The following is a 25,855-nucleotide window of genomic DNA, read 5'->3' as shown; positions in this document are numbered from 1 at the left end:
TTGTATATGTTGTACTGGGAGGGGCTTTGGATGTTGAATCTGGCTTGGAGAGGCTGATGTGTTTACACTGCTATAAAACGTGGCTCAATTGCATCTCAGACCACCTCCTGAAGTGGTTTGAGCGATCAGATTTGTATCTGGTTTAAAAGGGTCCTGGCTGCGTTTTTATGTGGCTCAACCTTATCCAGATATAATCCTGACACTCAAGATGCACAAAGCGACCAGGTGTAAACACGGTCCAGGTTTCTAGTTATGCTAACACTACTCAGAAGCCCCTACGTACTACCTCTGGAAGCAGGCGGCATCTTAACTGTTGTAAATGTAGAGGCACTATGAGTAATATGGCCGAGAGAGAGAGAGAGAGAGAGAGAGGACTGAACAAGGCAGTAAGCAATCATCACAAGAGCTTACTTCACAATCTCACTCCTCCGCTGTTCTCCTGCTTGCCTTCGTTCTCCCCTGCATCTTATTGATTAAACTTTTTCTCAGGTTTACCACAATGAGTCCTCAAAGCCCCCCTCAAACTCGCCCTCCAAATTCAATTCCACACAACTGCAGAAAGTATCTGTACTGTAATGGATTCCTTTCCAAATAAGATTTGGCCTGAGTTGTATATCGCTTGTTTAATATTTCAGCGCCGTTTCCACCCCCCCACCCCCCACACACACACACACACACACACACACACACACACACCTTCCCCCGTCGCTGTTTTCTGCATTGATTTATTTGCCATTCCCATTCCAATACTACCTTCCACAGTGGGAGACAATATATTATACCATTTAAAACCTTTACAGCTCCTCATTCTACCTCTGAAATGACCAAGAAAGACTTTCATTTCACCAGACTTGAGGATCCATCATGGACATGATCTCCACCAGAGAGTCCTGAAGCCTTACTCTCGACAGGAAGGTAGGGAGAGAGAGAGAGAGAGAATGACAGAGAATGAGGGGGAAAAAGAGGGAAAGAGACAAAGAGGGGGCAGATGGAGATAGAGAGCGAGATGTGGAGGAAAGAGATCTGGAGCAAGAGAGACTCTCAAACAGAGAGATTAGGAGAGAAATGGAGAAAGGGATCGGATAAGTAAAAGAGTGAGAAAAGACGGACAAGATTGGGAAAAAGTGAGAGAGATAGAGACGGAAAAAAGATGGAAATGAGAGCAAGCGAGTGAGAGAAAGGAAGAGAATAGGTGAGAGTGAGAGTGGAAGGGAGTGAGAAAGAGTGAGGGAGGGACAAAAAGTGAGACATCGAAGAGAAAGAGATTAACAGAGACTGGGGGAGAAAGAGAGAGAGATAAGACAAGTAAAAGAGTGAGAGAAAAGAATGAGAAAGTGTGTGTGTGTGAGAGAGAGAGAGAGAGAGAGAGAGAGAGAGAGAGAGAGAGAGAGAGAGAGAGAGAAGAGGAAGAAAGTATGAGACAGACAAAGAAAAAGGGAGAGAATTAAAAAAATACAAAAGGGGGAAAAGAGGGATGGGGAAGGATAAGAAGGGTGGGAGAGATAGAGACAGAGAAAAGAGAGATGAGAGCAAGAGAGTCATGGAAAGAGAAAGAGAGGGAGAGAAAGAACGAGGAACAGAGCGAGAGAGGCAAGGAGAGAAGAGTAAAAACATACAGCATGTGCAAAAAAGAGAGTATGGAGAGAAAGGGAGAGAGAGTGAGCACGAGAGGCAGAGAGAGATGAGAGAGCAAGGGTGGGAGAGAGAGTGAAAGAGATAAAGAGAGGGAGTGAGGAAGGGAGGAAAAGAGTGCAGATGGGAAAAAAGTGAGATAAGGATAAGAACAGGGAGACGGTCTGAAAGAAACCTGTTCACAGGAAATGATGTCATTTATCTTCTACTGTAAACACAGCAGCAAACAAACAAACAGCTCCAGGAAGCAGGAGGCATCACTTCCTCCACAGACGAACGCCTGGCCTTACACCAGCTGTCCAAAGAGAGCTTTTCTGTGGGACGGAGAGGAGATGTGCTGCCCGGGTGCTAATAATGAAGCTTGAAGGCCATCAGTCACCCAGAACTATCCTGTCTTTCCTGCGTCCTGTTTCCACACACCTGCCACACTCGTTAGCATGTGGAAACGCTGCACCGGAACCTGCAAAAACCACAGCCAGGAAGGATCTAAACATTGACCACACCACAGCATGGAGATCTGGACTGCGAAGAGTACATGCGATATATGACTTTCCTTAAATATATCGCTTATTTTGCCATAATTAACATTCATTAATTTAATTTTCCATAGTTTTACTGAGATACAGCAGAACAGGTGCTACGTGCTAGCAAGTAAAAGGTCACAAGACTGAAACTGATAGAAGGCGCTATAACACACAAGATGCCTTATATAATAATATCACAATATTTCTGCAGATGATGAATGTATCATAGATGTTGTTTTTAAAAACAATTAAAAAACAATTAAAAACCTGGCAGAAATTCTTGACCACAGTTGGACAGAACACTAACGACTGTTAATGCAACCTACTGTACTGAAAACAATCAATAATAAATGTCAATTTAGGTTGGAATTCCTGTGGCGAGATTTGATTGTCATATTTTTTCAAAATTTCCAAAAGCTGTTTAATAGGTTTTGCCGTTTAGTCCTTCAATGTTCAGCCCAAATTTATGGCCTTGTGTCCCACTATTCAAAAGCTACTGCAGAAATCTTAGTATGTGAAAATGGAATAAAAACAGCTTCACTGCTCTCGAAACATGACTTTCTTTTCACATAACAGCGGCACTGCATTCGTTCTAACTGGCCCATAAAAAAGAGATGCTATCAGAGGGTTGAAGGACACCGCAGTTATACTGTTGAGTGTGCAGTCTTGGAAAAGAAAACACCATTTACTTTTTTGCAAAGTGTTTGTTCTTTGTTGACAATCAAAAAAAGCTGAATGTAATTAAATTCTTACCTCCCCACATAATTATATAATTGCATATAATAAATATTATTACATCAACAAAAGCGATGGCTCTTAATTTTTCTGAGAGTCAAGCTCCAGACTTCTTATTCTCTCATATCATAAGGCTTGTTAGCCAATATGAATTATTCAGCAACTACTATGACACTAATGTTCAGGTTATGTAGTTATGAGAATGAGAAATGAAACTTACAGGTCCTTAGATGTAAATGGTTGAATCTGGAGCTGGTCCTGTGGTGGCTGTGTGGCTTTTTAAGGTTTTAATGGCACATTTGTATTTAAGTCATGCAGTGGTGAAATGTATCATATTCAGTCTTACTCTAAGGTCAGACAAACTAACCACAGGATCCCTCTTGGCTGCATATGTCAGAGTCTTAGCAAAACCCAATAAAATCACAGTGCCTGTTATTCACAAACCAGCACCACACACACATTACCAGGTCAGTGTCACTGTGCTGCTGTGCTAAAGAGGAGTTTCAGCAAGTGTTCCAAACTTCTGCACAACTAAATGGTTTAGATGTAACAAAGTCATTTAGAGAACTGACAAAATACAACTCAAAAGGAATATGGAGGGTAACTAGGGGTTTTGGACAGAAAATAACATGCCTACAGCACTGGTTCCTATCACTACTGCCATAAAGATAACACCATGGCCCCGTCCGCACGTTTCTGGATATTTAAAAATGTTCTCCTCCACACAGAGATAAAAACGCTTGCATGGGCATGTTATCCTTATATAAGCAATAATATCTCATAAAAGAGACACCAAATTTACTAAATTATTCCTATGCCCTATGCACTGTACTTTGTACGTCACAAACTTATGGATTCTAAATCCAAATAAAGCATTAATATATATATATATTTGTAATAGATCAGTATTTACATCTACACATGTCAAAACTTGAGGTCTTGTGCTGTTGATGTGTAGATGTTGCAGTTTTATTACTTGAGTAGTTCACTATTTAGGAAGTAAGGGGGTTTTTGAGATCAGTCAGAAATATGCATGCATTGTGATGCCAGTAATTTTATAAAGCTCAGTTCTGCCCACGCAACAACACTGAAAAAAACATAGTTTTCAGTGACCAAAAACAGTGTTTTCGTGTGGACAGGAGACCATGTCCATGTTTTTTAAAAATATGTAGATATGTGTGAACGAGGCCCAAAACACAAACCACTTATTTATTTTACAAATTAACTGAATATCCACCAGCCAAATAATATCTAATCAACATCAGTATGCATCACTCCCATTCAAAACATCATTCATAAGGTAACTGAGCTTTCCTCTAAAGCTAATGTCTCCAGCATGTCTGAGTGCCAAATGAAACCAGGAGCAGCGTAAGCTTCTAATCTGTTTGTATGGTTGAAGGATTAAGCCTGCTTTGAAAAGCTGAGCGCTGCTAATTGTCGCACTAATTATGTGATTCAGTGTGGAATTGCATTAGAGTGACCACTCATGAGCCTCATAGTGACCACACACACATTCATACACAAACACAAACACACTGTTGACTGGTCATCCAGAGAATTGCATTCCCCTGGCAGTGGTTATGCGTCACTGCCACAATAGACCATGTACAGTGGGTGTTAAAACACACATCCAGGGTGATTACATAGATACTAATGTACTGTTTAGAAGTCATCTCTTCCTACGTCCCCCACCCACACATAATTAAATTACATTATACACAATGTTAACCAAATTCCCAGACAGAAAAGCTTAACCGTACAAACACGCTCTCTCACACTTACATATTCCCTGTCTGTGTCTCTGATACACACTCACACAATCACACACTCCACTGGCTGTAACATGTCAGACTGCCCTGGCTGGCCATTTATTGCTCTGAGCTGCGTGTGTGAAATACAGTCCCTCACCAAGTACATGGCCTGCTGGGAAATGAAGCCAATTCACACTAAAAAGCTAATGCTAAGCCTAAGCCTGGAAACTGTTTCATGCTTCCTGATTAATACAAATTCATACCAACCAGTTCGTAACTTAAGAAATGCTATGAAAGGTGGAGGCAACTGCTGCGGGCAGATTTTGTCCACCACAGCTTCTTTTCTGGCACTGTTCGTATATACCTCACACTAAAGCTCACCATTCCAACAAAATGACGTCAAGCTGGTTCAATCGAGGATATTCGACTGGTTGAGCGAAACCTGGCTATACATCCATTCATTTATCATTTGTTTCGGGAGGCACATAAAGCATCATAACTAGGCTTCCTAAAGATAACTTCGCAGGTGCTTTCAAAAAGATGATTCTTAAATGGTCGGACGTGCATCACGTTGAACGCCCTCTCTCTCGCGCGCTACCAGGTAACTTAAAGCTAAGATGCTTTTAGGCAAAGAAACGTAGCATTTGTTCCTTGCCATTTCCATCATTGCTGATGCACACACACATACAAACACACGTCCAAAGCACACCTAATAATAATACTAATAAAAAGTAGAATTTATACAGTGCTTTTTCCCGTACTCAAAATCACATCACAAAAACCCCACTAAAACACTAAAACACTGCCACGAGAAGAAGACACGATATTAACTGGAGTGAGGAGGAAGAGAGTGGTTTTAATAACTGCATGCTGGAGGAGGAAAATGAAAGTACTAAGAAAAGAGGTAGGTTTTGAGCTCTGCTTTAAGGGAGGAGAGTGAAAACTGGAGATGAAGAGATTGTGGTAATGTGTTCCATAGTCTGGAATCCATGATGCTGAAGGATCTACCCTCAGCAGAGACCAGTCTTAATCTAAGAATAGAATAGCCCAAAAGTATGGCTAAATAAGGGAGCAACTATATTCCAACAAAGACCTAATGTGAGGTTTATCGCCCATCAAACTACATGCTTAAAGGAAAGCGTTGGTTCCCTTGCTCCACCACACCACCTAACAGACACCTGTATCGCCTTTAAGATGAGGGGAGAGAGAGCGCATGGCCAGTTGTGCTCTCTCCGTCTCTGGTTGATGGTAAAGTTCATTTGAACTTGTGATCCCTGGGCCGTAGTGGAACCGCATTAGACCGCTGAGCCACTGAATGGCTGGTTTCTGATTGTTTTAAATCCCTTCCTAGACGCATCTGCATCTGCAATCTTCTTGAGAGCTCTTTGGTTCTCACCCTGTTGAGACCACTCATGTCAACAATCAAGAGCACACCAAACTAAATGTCTGAGGTTCCTTCAAAATCTGATGAGCTGAGGGTTTTCACAAGAAAATGCAATTCTACGAATTATATTTACATGACTGCATGATCAGTCATGGGAAACATGAACAGTATCCTTGAGCAGAAACTGTGGAAACCAGGACACGTACTTTTGGGTGTCTATGCACCACTAAACAAATCCCATTGAAATGAACTGGCTATGCAGATGCTAATAACTCCTAGCAGGACCTTTGATGCCACTATTGTTCCATCTGACTGTGAAAACAGTTGCACAGATCTTGATAAACCCACTTCAGCCCCTGTATTAAATACCTTATTACAGTATACACAAAATATGTAGCTACTCGCCAACAATTATAGTTTATTTGCTCATAAAATCCAGTCTTTTTGCATCAACATATCCTTTCTGGCCATCTTCCTGCCCCGTCTACCTCAGCCACTGAATAAGAACCATTTAACACACTTGTAGTGCATGACCACAACAGAACCAGGCCAAACACAGAGCTGTGTGTGTTTAGTTTATGTGTGTGTACACCGTGTCCGGTAATACACCAGTGGAGAAATGGGGCGTGCTGCCGTGTTTTCTGAAAGCAAACAGAGAAATGAGCTGTTGAACAGGAAGAGGAAGAGGAAGGAGATACGGATGGAGGCTGGAATGAAGCCGTGTGGAACCTATTCCACTGGCCATTCTGCCAATGATGTTGCAAGGCACCATGTTGCATAGCTAGTCCATATACACAGAGACCGGCTAAGGCTTTAAAAGACTTAAGCTAAAAAGCTACTTAAGCTAAAGGCCTGTGTGAAGTGTAGTCTGAAAATGAAGTGATTATCTAAGAATGCTTTCATGGCCTTCTTTACCACAGTAGAGAGGTTTGCTGAAATGCTGGCTGCATGTTTCAAAGATTGAGGTTCTTTATGTATGCGCAGACACATACACACACACACCAACACCTCCAAGCACACACATTATACACACACATGCGCAAACATGCCCAAAGGCCCAGGGGAAACCTGATCCCAGGATCAATAGGTGTGGCAGAGGGGGGGGGGAGAAATCAATAGGATCTAATGAAGGAGCCAGAGAAGAAGCACCAGGTAATAGAGAATTCAGTAGGTCAGAGACTCATTAACAAACACAGATAAGAAAAAGAGAGGTGAGATATACTTTGATATAGGCTCACTAAAAGTAGCAATAACTGCATGTATGTGAACAGTTTGTTGATTCATTCATCCAGTCCTAATACTAGGTGATAATGGTACGATTACTCATTTCAATTCAAGAAAAAGGACAATTTAGCATTAGTGTTTGCATGCGTGCACTACATGATCACAGTACGGGTACGCTCACTACTATGGCTGGGCAATATGATGATATATCATTGCTATCATGATATCATGACATGCTTGGCTATGTGTATAATGGATATCAAGAGTATTTTTAGAACACAAAACAATGGCATATATCACAAAATAGCATTACTTTAACCAATTGTATAGCCTTTAAACAACAATGACTAGCATATAGCAACGCCACCTGCATAGTAACAAGGAGCTGATTGGAGGTCAGCCCATTATGTCAATAACCCTTTGAGCTCCGAGCCATTCTTAGTTGCCTTCTGCTACCTTCATATTTAGGCTCACAGTGGACACATTTCGGAAGGTCATATGTAAGTGGTACGTATCTATAGAATCTGTAATCTAAGCTAGATTTTGAGAAGGTTTACACATCTCACAGACACAAAGAGCAAAATCTTTTTAAACAGGTGCCAAAAGGTCTTATTAAAGCCTGGGAAACAAATATAACCTATATAACCCTTTTTCCAGGTAACAATGTACAGCATATGTGCTACTCAGGCACTGATCAGTCATAATAAATAATAGCAACATTATGTAGAATATTATAATATTTACAATATGCATAATATAACAATATACTGTTATTTTAAGCTATGTTTTTACCCTAAAATAACAGCTTCAAAATCATGTTGATGCTTTACTGATGTGTAAACGAGAGAATTGCACCGCTGTCATACTTAGCTCCTCTGGGCTTGGAACGCTGCCAACTGCAGTTTGTAACTGTAGAGAAATGGGCAGAATAATGCTTGCGAGAACTGCTCAACGCTGAGTCATACTAGTGCAGAATCCTGTAATATTACTCTCAGCTTGTCCAGGAAAACATGTCTTTCAGTGGTGGCACAAAGCGTGAATTACACTTCCCAACTGTAGAGGGAGCCCAGGAGCAAGAAACACCAATTCTCCATAGTGCTGCTTTAAACAGTGCCTGGGCTCCCTTTACAGCCAGGAAGTGTAATTCGTGCTTGAGCCACTTCTACAGGACGTGCATTCTAGACAGCTGAGAGACACGTTACCACCACTGACAGGGAAAGACATTTATGGACTGCCGTGGTACAGTTATATTACAGGACCTACGCAACATTGCACAGTTCTCATGAGGGTTTACCTGCTTCACCAAAGTTACATAGTACAGTTAGCAGCACTCTGAGCTCAGAGTATCAAGGCGCTAGTTTAAGGTAAAAATGTTACAAAATGTTTTTTTAAACCCCACCTGTCTAATATTATGTAGCACCCATGACCCTGTCGCTGGTTCACCATTGTTCCCTACTTGGACCTTTTTTGGTAGGTAGTGAACACTGTATCTGACCACTGTATCACTGAGTTAGGGTTAGGGTTAGTACCTTGGTAGATCCTAGACCCAGTCGTCTAGACATTACAATTTGGCCCTAGTCAAAGTGTCTCAGATTCTTATGCTTGCCTTTTTATCTTCTTCCAACACACTGACTGTTCACTTGCTGTATAATATGTATATTGGTGTACATGCTTTTTGTAGGGGCCTACAGAGAGCACTACATGCAGTGTTTCTCCTACTGCAGTCCACTGCAGGGTTAGGCAGCTTGAAGAATATATGCTGCTGTGTCATTCCCACTGGTTGGGACAAAAGTGACCAGCTGAAAAACCACTGAAAACGCTACCTTCATTGAGAAACTCTTGTCTTGGTTTGCTCTGACAATCAAAAGTTGCAGATAAATCATTCAGCACTTGTCTTTTCCACTTAAGTCTTGGTTTTTAAATCAAAGGAGTAATGGAGTCTCTAATGTCCAGGAAAGGCTGTGAGGATTGGACCTCATCCTCAACTCTCCAATTCATCCCAGAAGTAGTGGTTGGAGCACTATCCTTCCAGAGAACTTATTTCCACAGCTCCGCAGCTCAATGCTGGGGGGCTTTAAATCCATCTAGCCCACCCCTGGCATTAGGCATAGTGCCAATAGGTACATGTTCATCTGCTCCAGAGAGTCCTGCTCTATTGCTAATACTTTAGGGACGAATGTGTGTTAATTTGCACATAGGTGCAACTTAAAGCTGAATACATTCATTAGAGAGGGTGTCCACAAATATTTGGACATATAGTGTAGCTTATTTTTGGTTCCCCTTGTCCGTAAACTTTGTATAAATGAAATATTGTGATGCATATCATGCAGTGTGTGAATGTCTTCAAGTATTGCAAATGACCTCTGTGCCATCTCGCCCACCCCTATGTACCCTCATTACCATTAGCCACTACAGTACACCCACACATACACATATACACACTCTCAAAAACTTCATTATTCAACTCCATTTAGATTGGCTAAAATCTCTGCGACACAATATCCTTTGTGAAAGAGGACACCCAAAATTTCCAGACCCATCTGTACTAATCTGCACACACACATGCACACACACGCACACACGCACACACACAGGCAAAATATTCCAGCCCAGATCAATCACATTTTGGCTGGCCCAGCGGCAGTCCGCTGAGGATTTGGGGTTTAAAGGGATAGGGGCGTGGTCATATCTGCATACTATGCGTGTGTGAATGAGTGTGTGTGTGTGTGTGTGTGTGTATGTGTTTGTGCCAGCATATCATTAGGTTGTGCATCCCTTGAGAAGACGCAGAGAGCAGGAACACAGGGGAACCGCCTTCTCACCTGTCAACCTAACTCCATACACACCAACACACGTACACACACGCACGCAAAGAGACCCGCCCACTCTCCTGTCAGTTCCACCCAACAAAAACCCCAAACCACATCCATCAGAATGTATAATAGTGCGCTGACTGGCTCCTAATTGCTGCAGTGTGCTCCGTCTGTCTGCCTGCATGGACGCAGTCATTGCCGGCGATTTCATTCATTAGATTCTAAGATTAATGTGCTAAAACATTTGGGACTTGTCTGGCGCACCATCTGAGCTTGATTCTTTGCATTAACCTTTAGTTACACATGGCAGCGCTGTGTGGTGCCTTATTTCAGATTTGAACCAGCGACCCTGCCGGTTGCTCACTGAGCCGCAACCTCCCACACTGTAGCGTCAGTGACTGTAGCATTAGTGACAGTTTAGTATATAAAAGAATAAATAAACTTATTTTATCATTTGGTATCCACAAATTGATGTGCTTCTGTAGTTCTTCTTTAGTTTTGCGCTGAAGCCGTATAGCTAATGTAGCTAACTGAGTGCAGCGTTTCTCATAGCTCTAAATAAACGAACCCTGGTGCTGGACCTCATTACAGCATTTGGTTCCTTAATCGAGTATTCGAACAAGGCACCATGTTGCTAAATGGCAAGAGTACACTGCATAGCACTACATAGCTAACAGCTGCAGCCATCTTAAAGTCTGAATTTATTGTAATAGACTTTCTTATCGTTAACCCAAAACCAATGTTGATTCCATGGTTTCACCTAAAAGTCTGGTCTATGTTGTCTTTAGATGTGAAACACCTCACACACTTGTGAATGTTTAGGACGTGGAAATGACCACAAAGAAAAAGAGTGATGGTTTTTGTATTATTAGAAAAATGAATTTCTCACCCCTCAAACTAATACCGTGACATTTGCAATGTAGCCTGTAGGCCAAGCTGTAGCATAATCATGGCCAAGGAAAGGAAATTCATCAACATACAGTGCGTTAAGCGATAGATGCCAAATGAACCACAAGAATCAATTCACATCTCCCATGTTTTTACCACATGAATGTGCACGATGAACACAGAAACGTGATCTTCTTCAGGGAAGAATGGAAGCAGCATTAGCGGATTTAGCATTGTGCAATAATAATAGTACTGTAATTCAATTTAATATGTGTGCAGTAACTCTGGTGCAATCATATTATATACTATTATGTACTATACTATGTACTATATACTATATATAATATTGTAATAATAACAGTCACAATGCTGATTCACACATATAAGCTTCTGTTACTTTTTAGCCACATTAGCCTTGCAACTCTGGAAACAAACCTCGGTCACCAGCTAATAATATCATTTAATTTACATTTTTGTTAGTGTTAGTGGGTGAGAAACGTTCTAATGATGTCGTCACGCAAACCATTAAAATTATTATGTGACACATTTTTAGAACGTTCCTGGAATGTTATTTCTGTAATATTACAGGTTAACCTTCCCTGGAGCCTTTTTAAAATGTTGCTAAACGTTCTTACAAAGTTCTCTGTTGGTCATGGCCATGTCTTTGGCTTGAATACATTTAGGGTACAATTGGGGGCTATTGTGTAAATGTAGGTTTTTACCAAACTGTTTTTTGAATGCAGCACTGAAGTCTAGGGTCAGAAATTATCTTTTTTTAGTTGTTTTTTTTTTTTTTTTTTACATGGCTTTTATGTAGCTAAATACTTTTAAATGGCATTCACTTATTCACACGACAAGAGCCCTATCTGTGAAACAATGCAAGTTAACAGCAGGAAATAAAACAAGCAAGGACAAAAATAAAAGAAATATAAAGGCTGAAAGGCTTAAAATAGGCGAGCAGACTGCTGCGTTTGCTGCCAAGACAGAGAAACAAATCAGTTCGCAAATAGAGCTGAATATAGAGCCCAAAATAGGCTCTAAATATAGGCCTTCAGGGTGAATCGGATGATGATGCCGATGATTCATCCTCACCGCCATTCATCTGTGAGTAACTGCCACCAAGGATGCGCTGAAACTTAATCAATCAACTCCATGCATAACAACTAGAGTGACTCAGCAACTCACAACTGCACAAGTCAGGCTTAGTCAATCACAACGTCTAATTGCACTGTACCAAGCTTAGCCGCACTATTATAGGCTGAGAGATTGAATACAACTGTAATAAACAATTTAATTGCTGTTTAGACAACAATTAGCTTTCATAATTGCCATACCCACAATCTGTATCCATCTATAACAGTAATAGATTAAACCATAATGACATCAATCTACTAAAGAATAAACAATACAATAGCTCTCGCTGTAAGTGCAGGGGATATGAGCCCTGATGTTTGTCACTTGCTGTTCCTTTATGGATGTGGTTGTACTACCCTCACAACCACTTTCTAATAGAGAGGAAGAAAGCATAAAAGAATGAAATAGAATAGAATAGAATAGAATAGAATAGAATAGAATAGAATAGAATAGAATAGAACAGGACAGAACAGGACAGAACAGCGTAGAACAGTACGGAACAGAAGAGAAAAGAACAAGACAAAGCAAAATATAATAGAATAGAACAGAACAGGACAGAACAGATAAGAAAAGAATGGGACAGAGCAAAAGAAAGCAGAATAGAATAGAATAGAATAGAATAGAATAGAATAGAATAGAATAGAATAGAACAGGACAGAACATATAAGAAAAGAATGGGACAGAGCAAAGGAAAGCAAAATAGAATAGAATAGAAAATAATAGAACAGGATAGAATAGAACGGTATAGAATAGAATAGAATAGAATAGAATAGAATAGAACAGTATAGAATAGAATAGAACAGTATAGAATAGAACAGTATAGAATACAATAGAATAGAACAGTATAGAATAGAACAGTGCAGAACAGGACAGAACATATAAGAAAAGAATGGGACAGAGCAAAGAAAAGCAAATTAGAATATAATAGAAAGGAATAGAATAGAATAGAATAGAATAGAATAGAATAGAACAGAAGAGAAAATAATGGGACAGAGCAAAAGAAAGAAAATAGAATTGTATAGAACGGAATGAAATAGATGAGAACAGGAAAGGACAAAACAGAAAACAACAGAACAGATAAAAGATCTGGTCAGAACAAAACAGAAGATCATTGAACAGTGCAGAAAAGAACAGAACAGTAAAGAAGAAAAGAAGAGCTGACCGCCTGGGAACCGAAACGATTCAGCACCATCTGGTGGCGAGTCAGGGGATGACAACGTCCGAGCATTTTTTTTTTTTTAAAGCGGAGTGGTGAAGGCAACTGTAAACATGGTCTATTTGCGCCATCTGGTGGCAAAGCACCAAATTTACAGCTGGACTCAAATGAAATCTCATGGGAATTTGAATTTTTCTCTGTTTGCATAAACTAGAACGCTGGCTTCAATTTAACATTAAATTATCTCGAGCAGTTTAAAATAATGCAGTATAGTTTCATCACCTTTCCATTTTTTAAATATTGTTCTTTTACCAAATCAAATCACGTGTATTGTCACATCACATTACACAGGTGTAAAGGTGAGTAAAAAACCCTCACAAAAAGAACTATTTACAAAATAACAATACAAATAAAAAACACATTAACTTATTAACTACACACACATTACACACTCTATACACACACTATATTTACAATACTGCACTGGTTTAGAGCGGTTTAAATACACAGGTTTGATATAATCTGAATGTTCTGTGGGTGGGGGGGAGTCTTGGTGGGTGCTGTGTGCCTGTGCATGGGGTTTCCAGCAGTAAGTACAGGGTGCAGAGTGTGTTTGTATGGGGAGGAGGTGTGAGGTCCACAGTCCACAAGTCATTGTCTGTTCAGCAGCCTAACTGCTTGAGGATAGAAGCTGTCTCTGAACCGGCTGGTTCTGGTCTTCAAGCTTCTGTACCTCCTGCCGCTGGGCAGCGGTGGAACAGGCAGTGGCTTGAGTGGGTGAAGTCTTTAATAATCCTCCTCAACTTCCTCGGACAGCGGCTGGCTTATAAATCCAGAAGGTTTGGAAGCTGAACCCTGAGGATGCGCTGGGCTGTGCGCACCGCCCTCTGCAGAGCTTTTCGCTCAAGAGCGGTGCAGCCTTGTGAGTCCTATCCAGATACCTATAGAATCCAATAATTTTAATGTTCTCCACTTAAAAAATCATCAACTCTATCGTTTCTCGTTTGTTAGAAACACTGTTCACGCTTATCCAACACTTAGCACCACCATATGTCAGGCTTTAGTGAAAACCTCTTAAATCCATTTAAAACGGTGGTCAACAAAGCCAAAGTAATGGCAGTATGAGTTCAGTCTGGCAACAACTTACAAGCCATTACTAACCTGTACAGTCCTGCATTCAGAGCTGTACTGAAAAAATCGACTGATGTTTGGGCGCCGCCTTGTGGTCATTTTCCAGCCCTAATCGCTCCCACTGGAAACCTGCTGCCTTTAAAAGTGCTTGATTGGGTGAATGGTAAAACCTGCAGGAAGGTGGACCTCCAACAGCAGGGGTCTGTGAGCTCTGCCATAAGTAGCACTAGTTCTCTTCCTGGTCACCAGGCGGAGCCAAAACACCACGATCTGGCTCAACCACCCTCTCAGAGTTTGAGGGGAGGATCATGTGGAGGGTTTCTCAGTGAAACTGTGGATACAGTATAGGACATTTAAAGACGAGCAGATTATGAAGCCTGTCTGGCAGTCTGTGGCGACTGAAAAATTAGAGGTCACGTGTCATTGCAGAACCCGTTGCTTAGGAGACGAATAATATATATGGAGACCTCTATCCTTCTGCTGTTTTTTCAACGTTTGGCCTGAAACCGACGAGGATTCTTTATTTATTGTATGTACTTGGCTACTTTTCCCACTCTCATTCTAACTGGCCATAGATGGGATGAATCCATCATCCATCATAAACTGCACAGTGCTAGCTACATTGATAAATGGATAGTACACACAGAATCAGGCTTAAATGCAGTGAGAGGCTTTGGTAGCTATCTAGCTATCTGTCCATCTCAGGGCTGACTGCCAATACCAGCTGAAGGGCAACATAGTTATCAGCAGTGTTGATCTCAGGTTAACTGCTCCACAGCTCCATGCGTCTGAGGCTGTGAATGTGAAATGGCAGGCGAGCAGCAGCAGCTTTGATGCGGCTCAGTGTGGGGCGACCTGCGACCCTGGCATTTGCTTTCATGTGGGGGTGAGCAGTTAGTCTGTCTCTCAGTCTCTCTCTCTTTTAAAGATTCAAAAAGTGACAAGTGTAGTAATAAAAGACAATGTTAGCTAAGACATTTATATGGGAATATATATATATATATGACCCTTAGAGACAGGGTCTCTTCTACAACACCTCTCAAGGTCTGATCAGACAGTCTGACTTGAGCTTTCTTTATGGTTAGACTGTGGTTGGTCAGTAGGACAGACTTGGTCAGGATCTGTTTCTGATTTGGATCTTTTAACAATTACAATTCTCCTGAGCAAATTCAGGAGCTTGGGACAGTTCCTGCTGCACAGCTAACTCATAATGTAGACGTTAATGACAGCGCTGGCCTCAGGCTTCAGCCCTGCTTCACTCCTTTCTTCTTAAAGATCAACTCTACGTTTGTTGCCAATCCTTACTCCACATTCAGTTTCCCAAATACATGGATCTGATGATGTCACAGATTTGTAGAAGTTTTAATGCAGCCCCTAATGCCTCATGTTTATTAATTGGAGCATGTTGGGTATAAATATGGTCAGTAGTTCTGCTGCAATTTGGTAGGAGCACAATTTGACTCTTGCTAAAGACATTGTGTTTGTTAAGGAGGAATTCAGAATCTGGTTGAATCTACTACTACTCACTAAGAGCTGAAATAGAAACCACTCTCCTTCTCTCTCTCTCTCACACACACACACAATACTATGATACTATGCTCCGTTATTTGAACCTGTCAGGTTAAGTGAGCTTTGTAGGGCTGGATTTGCTATAGGCTGCACAATACAATATTATATGCTGAGCCAGGATACAAATCTGTCATGATTAATCATATTAAATATTGCGATACTATATGATTTATTACTTTTGACTCCAAATTATTTCTCCAAAAAAAACTTTGCCTCAATCTTTCTTCCTGAAGCAAAATAGACCTGTGAAATAGACAAATCAACAAGCAAAAATTACAGTGAACAACAGTATATTGGTGAAGCAGATCAAAACAATCAAAACAAGCCTTTTCTGTACTGATTTTACAAATTCCTTTTCCAGTGAGCAATGGATGGATGTAATTCCACTATGTTGGAGTTCACAATCCTTTGCCGTGGGATGGTTTGTTTTTACCCTCATCTAAAACACCTAATTGAGTTCATTAACTCATTAACAAGCCCATCTTGTGCCGGGTCAAGTGTGTTCAGGTGCTGAACACGCAATATTATGCAAGCATGCCCCCCACCTCTCCAGGACTCAGAGAGCTCCAGTATGGCACATGTTTTTTTTTGTTTGTTTTGTTTTGGGTTTTTTTTACCATAATGTCACTAATAGGAACCATGGTGCCATCTTGTGGATAAGGACTGAAGTGCATTTCGGTTCTCTCAGTCTGGCAATGGGTTCAATACATGTCACAATATATGATTCTATACTGTATCATTTTTTTCTCCCATCTCTATGAATGTAGTACTTTTTAAGCCAAGAAAATGGAGCCATGTCTGGACACATGTCTGTTCAAAAGGCAGGAAAATGCAAGAACTTTTTGAATTATGTAAAATCATACGATCATACACATAACATTAGTCATGAAATCATACAGCCATAACATTAGTACTGAGTAGGATCCCTTAGACTCCACAAGACTTCTGAAGCACTAAGACATTAGCAGCTGAAGCTGTAAGTTGTGAGATGGGACCTCCATGGATCGCATCATTAAGCCTTGGGCAATCATGACCCTGTCGCCGGTTCACAAGTTGTCCTTTCTTGGAGCACTTTTGGTAGATACTGGTCACTGCATATCACAAAACTCAACATGACCTGCCTGATGTTTTAGAGATGCTCTGACCCAGTCGTCTAGCTATTTTCTCTAGATATTACCCACCAGTGTTTTTCACTTCACCTGTCAGTGGCGCTAATGTTATTGCTGATCGTTGTAGAACCTGACTAAGTGACATTAGGAGGCAGAATGAAGCAAATGAAAACCCTTCAGCAGTCATTAGCAGCAAACAAAGTGGTGCAGGTCATTTTGAATCAGCTCCACTTAAACAACGTGAGTTGATGAGCTCCTCCATTGCTCGCTGTCCAGCAGGCCTGGGTGTGATGGCAGTGTGAAATTTGCATAGGACTAGCATCAAGAATAGATGTGATTGACACACCCCCACTTAGAATACATTAATAAACAGCAAAATGAAAATGTTAATTGGCCTATTAACCTTATCCTCTAACATATGCAGCCGCCCCACACCCTGCATACCTAAAGAGCCTAAATTATAATAGATATAATGAGACTATAATGTAGCATGGCAATTAACCTACAGCATGGAGATGGTAATGAGCAAGAGCTATGAGTGAGGAATAACACAATAAAGGGTCTTATATTCAATATCGTTTACACAATCAGTTTGAATTTCTCTGAATCATTATAGTCGTACATGATTTTCTGTGTGAATGCTGTTATTTCCAACTGTCTGGCATGTATTATAAACCACAATGGAAGTTTCCCACAGTAACGGCTGCCTATAATCCATCTGTTTATTCCATTTGACAAAGGAAAAAGTACAAAATTGTCTCCTTTTTTTTTTCCAAAGATGGAAATCAAACATTGATTTCCACCAAATTCTACACACCTACTAATTAGGCGACATTGTTTAATCATATTGGGGATTTCTTGGCTTTCAAGCTCTACACAGTACTGCCTTTTCTCTGTGAAGAAAACTGTTTAGAAACGTCCAGTGCATTTACACCATGAATGTGTTGAATGTGGTCAAGATCCATCTCTCCCCACCTCTGGACGTAGGTCAAGTGACCTGAATACAGTCGCAATCCAATGACGGTGTGTCCTGGCTGTGTTTACACTTGACTTTTCAAGGTGTAAACAGCCTATTAGATTGAGTCAATAAAGGACAACCGATCAAGCCATGTTGCATTTGTCTGAAGGGCCCTCCAGCACAGATTTGTAATAGGCTGCGTGCAGTACAGTAAGACAGTTGATGTAATACAAGCCAGTACAAGAGAATAGAAGATATTAGAAGATACATTAAAAATGATATTAGTATGTAGGTCAGAATTAGCTGTTTAATGAGAGTATGTTTGAAACGCCTAATTACATACCACTCGGGGTACTGTGCATGTGTGCAGGGGTGCTGCCAGGGATTCTGGGCCCCTTAAAAAGATATTAGATATTACACTGGGCCCCTCAACTCTTACAACTCTTTCAAAATATCTAATGAATACATTTTAGGGATCCTGTCAGTCACAGGCCCTTAGAATCATCCATCATCCTACCAATACCCCCCCCCCCTACACACACACACACACACACATATATGGCACCCTTGTATATGTGTGTCTTGGGAGAGGGTCATCCCTCTCATGTATGGTGAACCTCCAGTACGTTCCCTCTTGTGGCTGTTAACAGAACTGCAGGAACTACTTCAGGAAGTAGGAAGGAGTCTTGGGAATCACGTGACATCACTGTCATATAAGTCACATGATAATAATAATACATGATAACGACTAAGTTAGAAAGAGTTCATGACCAGTGAATAAATAAATAATAATAATAAATAACCTGAAATGCCAGAATGTCATACATTCGATAAATAAGCATCTCTCGGTCAAGATGGTTATCAGAACCTGCCTGTTTGGCATTTCATAATGAACTATGATAACTGGCATTGGTTCCACAAACAAACTCTGAGATAAATCAGCCTCGCTCTTTAATGATAAGGCATGGTGGGATGTGTGCCGTGCATCAGTGTAAATAGCTGGAGGAAGAGATAAACTCCCTTTGAGGTTGTGGAGTGTTGAGACAAATACTCCATTCTGCCAGACCCCCAAAGCTTTCTCAGGCTTCAGAAAGAGGGCAGTGGATTGTGTATTGAATGTAACTGTAGGGTGAGTGTAGACTTCAGAGGCTCGCTCCCGCTGTGTCTCTGTGGAAAGGTCAGCTGCCATCGATTGGAGTGAATAACTCATGAAGGAGGGCAAGAGAGAGAGTGAAGCAGAGAGAGAGGGGGACTGAGAGATAGAGATAGAGAGAGAGAGACAGGTAGAGAGATAGACAGATTAAGGAGTGTGAGATAGTGATAGAAAGTGCAAGAGGAAAAGCATGGAGAGGAAGAGAAAACAGAGGCAGCGAGAGACGGAAAGGCAGAGAGCAGGAACTGCATGAAATAGAGGGAAGGACAGAGAAAAGGAGAGAGCAAGGAGTGTAGAATTGAGGAAGAGAGGTAGAGAATGAAGAGGGCAAGAACAGGGAAAGACAGAAAGAGGTACCAAGAAAGAAAGAAGAGAGTGAAGCAGATTAAGAAAGATGAAGAAAAGGAGGCAGACAGATAGATAAAAACAAATAGACTGAGGTAGTATACAGAGCGAATACAGAGGAATATATAGAGAGTGAGGCACACACATGCACACATTTCTTTCTGACACTGTTGATGCAGAGTCAGAAAGAAAAAAGAGGCAGATAGAGATAGATAAAGAAAAATAGGCAGATTAAGACAAAGGGAGTAAAGGATAAAGACAGAGATAGAAAAAAAAACATAGATTGAGGCAGATGCAGAGTCAGAAAGAAAAAGAAGGCAGATATATAAAAATAGAAATAGACAAATTGAGGCTGATGCAGATCAAAAGAAAAAGAGGCAGATAGAGATAGATAAAAAGAAATAGGCAGATTAAGAAAAAAGAAGTAAAACTAGATTGAGGCAGATATAGAACAAGCAAAATAGACTGAAGAATGCAGGTTAAGATAGAGAAAGAGAAAAAAGACATAGAGACAGATAAAGAGAATAGACAGAGTGTGGCAGATGTAAAGAGAGACAGGATAAAGTGGCAGATAAAGAATGAGAAATAGACAGATTGTGATGTAGATAGAGAGCAAATAAAAAAATGCCAACTTAAGACCGAATGTGACACATACACTGCTTCAACACACACACACACACACACACACACACACACACGTCAGTCCTTCACGCTTAAAGCCTGAAAAATCAGGATTACGGGCTACATTAGTGATTCCACAATAGCATCCTCATAGCACATATATTCATAACTACACGATTAGCACAATTCATGCTAATGTAATTACCAAGCCCTGCCTCTTATTAGCTAATCAGCTTCACTCACTACAGCGGTTCCTAAAGCCTCCCGCTAGCTTAACTACTCGGCCACACGCTATCCATCATGGCCTGACAGCCTCATTTTACACATCAGCGAATCACTCTGCTAATCTATACGTCTCAATAACGTGTTATGAAACATTTAATATAATATAACTTCTTTAAAATATATAAATAAAAGAACTTTGACTTTGTCAGAACTTCTCAGCTACAAAAAAGCAGGTGGGAAAAAATTTAAGAGGAAGGTTCTTGGTGCCGCATTTAAAAATCGGGCGAACTTTCTTCATTAAACTCATAGAGATACTGCTGACTTGCTGTGTAGCATAATGACAGGAAATGAAGCGTGACTGAGAATTAGGTAGAAGACCTGCAGCCTGGAGTTCATTTAGAATCCTGGCGCACACATGCACGCACACGTATGCAGACACACGCACAAAGAGTGTGCTGAGAAGACCCGAGGCCCTAAGTTCAGTCATTACACTTTACAAGTAGAATAATGATGAGCTTGGAGCTGTCGGAAGCCATTAGAAATGTGCGAGCGTGTCACAGCACGGCTTATCACTCTAGTCTCTAAAGATTGGAGAGAGAGAGGGAGAGAGAGAAAGAGATAGAGAGAGAGAGAGAAAGAGAGACTAGCAGAGACCGACCATCCATTGTAAAAACAGCAAGCCCTGCTAGACGATGGTTCGGGCTTCAGGGAAATGCCAGCATTGTTCTGCAACACAATGCTGCACTGGACTCCATTAGGAGATACAGGTTGTAGGCCATCACCACTGCTGTGTCTACCCAGGCCACTACACAACAAGGCTCGCCGTGCTAACAGGGAGGCTCATGTAGAGCAGGGTGGGAGGAGGAGATCGATGTATAGGGCAGAGTGGGCCACAGTGTGCCGCATTTAGTTTTTTGCTAAATACTTTTAAAACCGATTGAGCAAGATTTATAATTTTGTAATACAAGAAACCTAAACATTGCTGCTACCCATGACAAAATATATAATTCTGATCATTCTGATCCCCAGCACCTCTTGTTTGTGAACAGCTCAAGCAGAAAGCTGGTATTTAAGGCAATAAAATCAACCTAAATACATACAAAATATACAGTACTAAGCACATTACACTGATCAGCCATAACATTAGTACCTATTATTGAGTAGGTCCCCCCTGTGCCTCTACAACAGATGGACTCCACAAGATGTCTGAAAGTATCCTGTGGTATCTGGCACCAAGACGTTAGCCGTAGATCCTGTAAGTCCTGTAAGTGTGAGGTGAGGGGGGCCTCTGTGTTTTGGAGGTGTTCTGACTCAGTCATCTCGCCATCACAATTTGGTTCTTGTCAAAGTGGCTCAGGTTTTTCATGCTTTTAAACACGAATGTCGCCTTCAAGAACTGACTGTTCACTGAGTGTTTCTGCTTGTAAAAACTCCAGATCACATTAGAACAGATGTAAGTAATCATGAATACAGTAAAATGTAACAAGAATGTATAATTTTGAAGAAAGTAGTTGAGATCTTGTGAGCTAGTTTGAAGAATAGAAATTGGTTCTAGATTTTTTTCTGGACTCTGCCAATCAGCACATGGATTTGTTCAATTCCATTGCCAGCTCACCTGATTTAATATAAATCTCATGAGGAGAGCTGTGAGAATATTGTAAGGAAGAACTTTTGGTATGAATGTTATGAGTATTGATTCTAATTAGTGTTTTACTGAGCAAATAAACAATTAACACAGTCATTAATCCTTATGTGGAAAATCTTGTGAAAACTTGTGTCAATTTTAATGGTAATTTTAATGGTAATGAAGATTAGAAAGTTAAGATGTTTGGGATATACAATGTAGAATTAAGATGTTAATTTTCACAGGTGTCTTACATTTTTGCACAGGTCTGTATATAACAAAATTCAACAAAAGTGAATGAAATATTTTTTTTATTTTGTATCTTAGACATACATTTTTGTGTTTCTTTTTGTTTTGTTCATGCAGATCCAATATTTCCATTTGAGTCAAGCTAATTCAAACTACTTTCAGTGTACTTTTACGTAGATTTGGTTGTCCTGTTTCCGTTTATGCCTCTTTAATTCAAATACATTTAATTAGGGACGGTAAACCTATGTGCATTTGTGAGAAGTGAGCTGTGTGCTCCCCCTTGTGGTGAATCCACAGCCTGTTAAATGTGAGTGAGTCAGATGCCAGGTCCATGAGGTTTTTCGCACTGAATGAAAGAGTAATAGTTTGGGGTGAACTTCTTTGGGGTCTATTGAAGTCTATCAAGCGAGAATAGAAGACATTCTGCTGGCATTTACCAACATGTGAGCCATGGGACAAAATGCCAGCTTTTGTTTACCGTATATATATCACTCGTTCGAGGTGCAGAGTTTAAACCGCCGACCTTTTTTTCTCTTGCTGTGTCTGTTTTTTGTTTAACGCATCCCATCTTCCTGCACCTGTGAAATGACCACGGGAGATTCTGCCTCACGCGACCATGCCCAACGTTCCCCCGCTGCCATGGCAACGTGTGGCCTCATGCGCACGCTCGGCCTGGGTCGCACTCAGCCGGGGAAATCAGACTAATAAATAGCTTTATGCTAATGCACGGGCAGGCGGCAAGCCGAGCTGCCAATCCTAATACACTTATTAAATTTCCATCACACTCGGAGACGGAGAGGCCACTCTGCGGGCTCCTCCACTGTGCCTTGCGCCCGCTCCCATTCATTTTCACTCCCTCTCGCCCTCACTTTCTCTCCGTATGTCTCCTTTTCCTCCTCTCACTCCCCTCCTCTCAAATTGGCCGCTGCGGTGCTATGTGGATGGTCTAAGAAGCGCCGCAGTCTGTTCCTGTAGGTCCTGCTGCAACATGCATAGGCTAATTTGCACTTGAGTATTCTGCAGCTTGTCTTGGCCTCCATCATCACTTTGAAGCCCTGCTGTACAAACAGTGTGGTCTGCTGAGACACACACACACATCTGTTGCACCTCTATGTTCAACAGGTCCTATGCTGGTACATGGATCCTGCATGCTAACTAGCCTCTGCACGCAGTCATCATCTCCAGTCTAGCAGGACATCATTTCACCTTGTCCAACTCACAAGCTAATGATCCTTTAAGAAAGAACATCTAGTGATTATAATCTCACACCTGCTCTACGAAAAAGCACCAACATTAAAATGAGTTTTACCTCAAAGTACACTATATGTCCAAATATTTGTGGACACCCCTTCTAATCAGTACATTCAGCTACTTTCATTTGCACTCATTGCTAACAAGGATACGCAAATGCACTCATAAAGCTTGTCTAGTCCCAATAGAGAAGTATTGCCAATAGAATAGTACTCTCTGGAGCAAGTAAGCATGAACCTAGTGGCTCCATGCCTAATGCCAGACGTGGGCCAGTGGGGTATAAAGCCCCCAGCATTGAGCTGTGGAGCAGTGTAAGAACTGTGTTCTCTGGAATGATGGTGCTCTATCCAATCCATTTGGGTTGATATGGGGAGTTGGGGATGAGGTATGGTGGTAATGATCCAACATCCTAGCCTCAATAACACTCTTGTGAATAAATGCAAACAACTCCTCAAAGCAATGCTCCCAAATCTAGCAGAAAACCTTCCTTTGACATTAGAGATCGTTACTCTAGCAAAAACAGGACAAATTCTTTTTTTAATACCCTTGGTTTTGGAAGAAACATTGAATGAGCAGGTGTCCCAACACTTTTGTCCATATAGTGTATGACCTATATAGCTCAGTGTGCTGTTGTGTGTTATGATGTGATGATTTAACTGTTTCACAGCAACTGTTGGTAGGTTGGACAAACTGTAGAGACTATAGAAATATTCTAAAGAATATTCTAAAGTTTCCAGTTTGAAATGTTACGCTACAGAGCTGGACTTCGTTACTGTAGTTTAGCACAACTTGATATGTTGGGCATATTTTAACATGATGCTAAGTACATAACATATGTCTTAACTGTGTAATGTTTTAAAATAATGATTTATCATTAATAATTAATAAACTCTTAATTTAGGGATAAAATGGATCAGGCAGAGAAGTGAAGTTTTGTAGCTGAAACAGCAATGCCAAGCTAATATGGTGTCAGCGTTTTGCCTGTCCACACAAACATACTGATAGCAGATTTTTCAAAGTTCTCGGAAACCACAATTTCCTGTCACCTAAAATTTGTTACCGAACTTGGTTGCCTGGTGATGTTGCATCAGCAGCAGTTGGAAAAGAGGCGGTGGCTGGTTGCACATTTGACCGTGAAAGACATGTGTCAATCCTCACCCTCACCCCTTGAGAGCATTCTATGTTATAGGGGAAGAGTAATAACAAGTGGGTTGGGTAATTGTCTACTTAACATTGGGGAGGAATATTTAAGTGAGTGTTACATGTGATAAGGGGAGAGTACTAACGAGTGGGCTGGGTAATTGTCTCCTTAAAATTTGGGAGAAAGATATATATTATATGCTAAAACAGGTTATTGAAGACAGATGGCACAAATCTTAACCAAGATATCTCACCCAAAGCTCCACCCATCACACTCACCCCCCTCCAAACATACTATGGTGAGTCAATGATGACTAAGGGGTGCAGTTGAACAATGGTATTATCTTGCACATAATCTCACAAGCATTTTAACCGAACCTATTTACCATAGTCAGTACAACTATATAATGACTTAATAAAAAAAAAAAACTTGCAATTGATTGATGTCCAACACAGCATCACACAACACCAATCAGTTTAACCGCTGTACTTTTTCAAATATGTTTTTTGTACAATGGCTAAACACCTAACACTCCTTTTTTTCTCATATGTATTCATATACAGTATAAACAGCTAAATTATTGTTATAAATTATATTACCAAAAACTTTGCATATCATAATTTAATAAACATAAAAGACTTTTTTTCCCAAGTAATTTTGCACATCATTTTATGTATGCATATTCCTGTAATTGTGAGAGTTGTGAGCTGCAGTTCTTTACTTCTATGCCTCCTTTTGTGTATATTTATGCATAGAGAAGGGATAATATTGTGCTATTATTCACTGGTGCAAATTACTGCCCTGCCCGTTCACTCTTTTTTTCCCCCAGGGAAACTCTGTGATTGTGTGTGTGTGTGTGTGTGTGTGTGTGTGTGTTTGTCCCAGGAGCATCCACCCTGGTCACCATGCCGCTGGCCTGTAACGACTTAATTAGTGTTAAAGTGTGAAACACTCATTGATTGGCTAGGCGGTGTCTCACTGCAGGACTCTATACAGAGCCAGAGAGGGAGTCATTCATTACCCTCCCCTCCTCTTAGCAGCCACACATTAAAAGTCAGAATTAATTAATCAATGCTGCTTCACAGCCACATCCTGACAGACTCTACAATAACAGAACTGCAGGACATTTCGACTGTGTGAATCATAATGTGTGAAAAATAGTTTTGTTTGCTCTGTATAATAATTTCATGTACTTCAGAAGCTGAGAATGAATTCAGCCTATGGGATAACAGATAGCT

General features: G+C 40.8%; 1 protein-coding gene across 1 annotated transcript in view; it reads right to left on the bottom strand.

Moving 5' to 3' along the window:
• Positions 1-25,855, bottom strand: part of robo3 (roundabout, axon guidance receptor, homolog 3 (Drosophila)) — a 165,390-nt gene that overhangs the window by 123,667 nt on the left and 15,868 nt on the right. The window lies entirely within an intron of this gene.

Source organism: Salminus brasiliensis, chromosome 16 (assembly GCF_030463535.1).
Source record: "Salminus brasiliensis chromosome 16, fSalBra1.hap2, whole genome shotgun sequence".
Classification (NCBI taxonomy): Eukaryota; Metazoa; Chordata; class Actinopteri; order Characiformes; family Bryconidae; genus Salminus; species Salminus brasiliensis.
The sequence above is the reverse complement of the archived record's forward strand: the minus strand, read 5'-3'. Positions and strand labels throughout refer to the sequence as shown.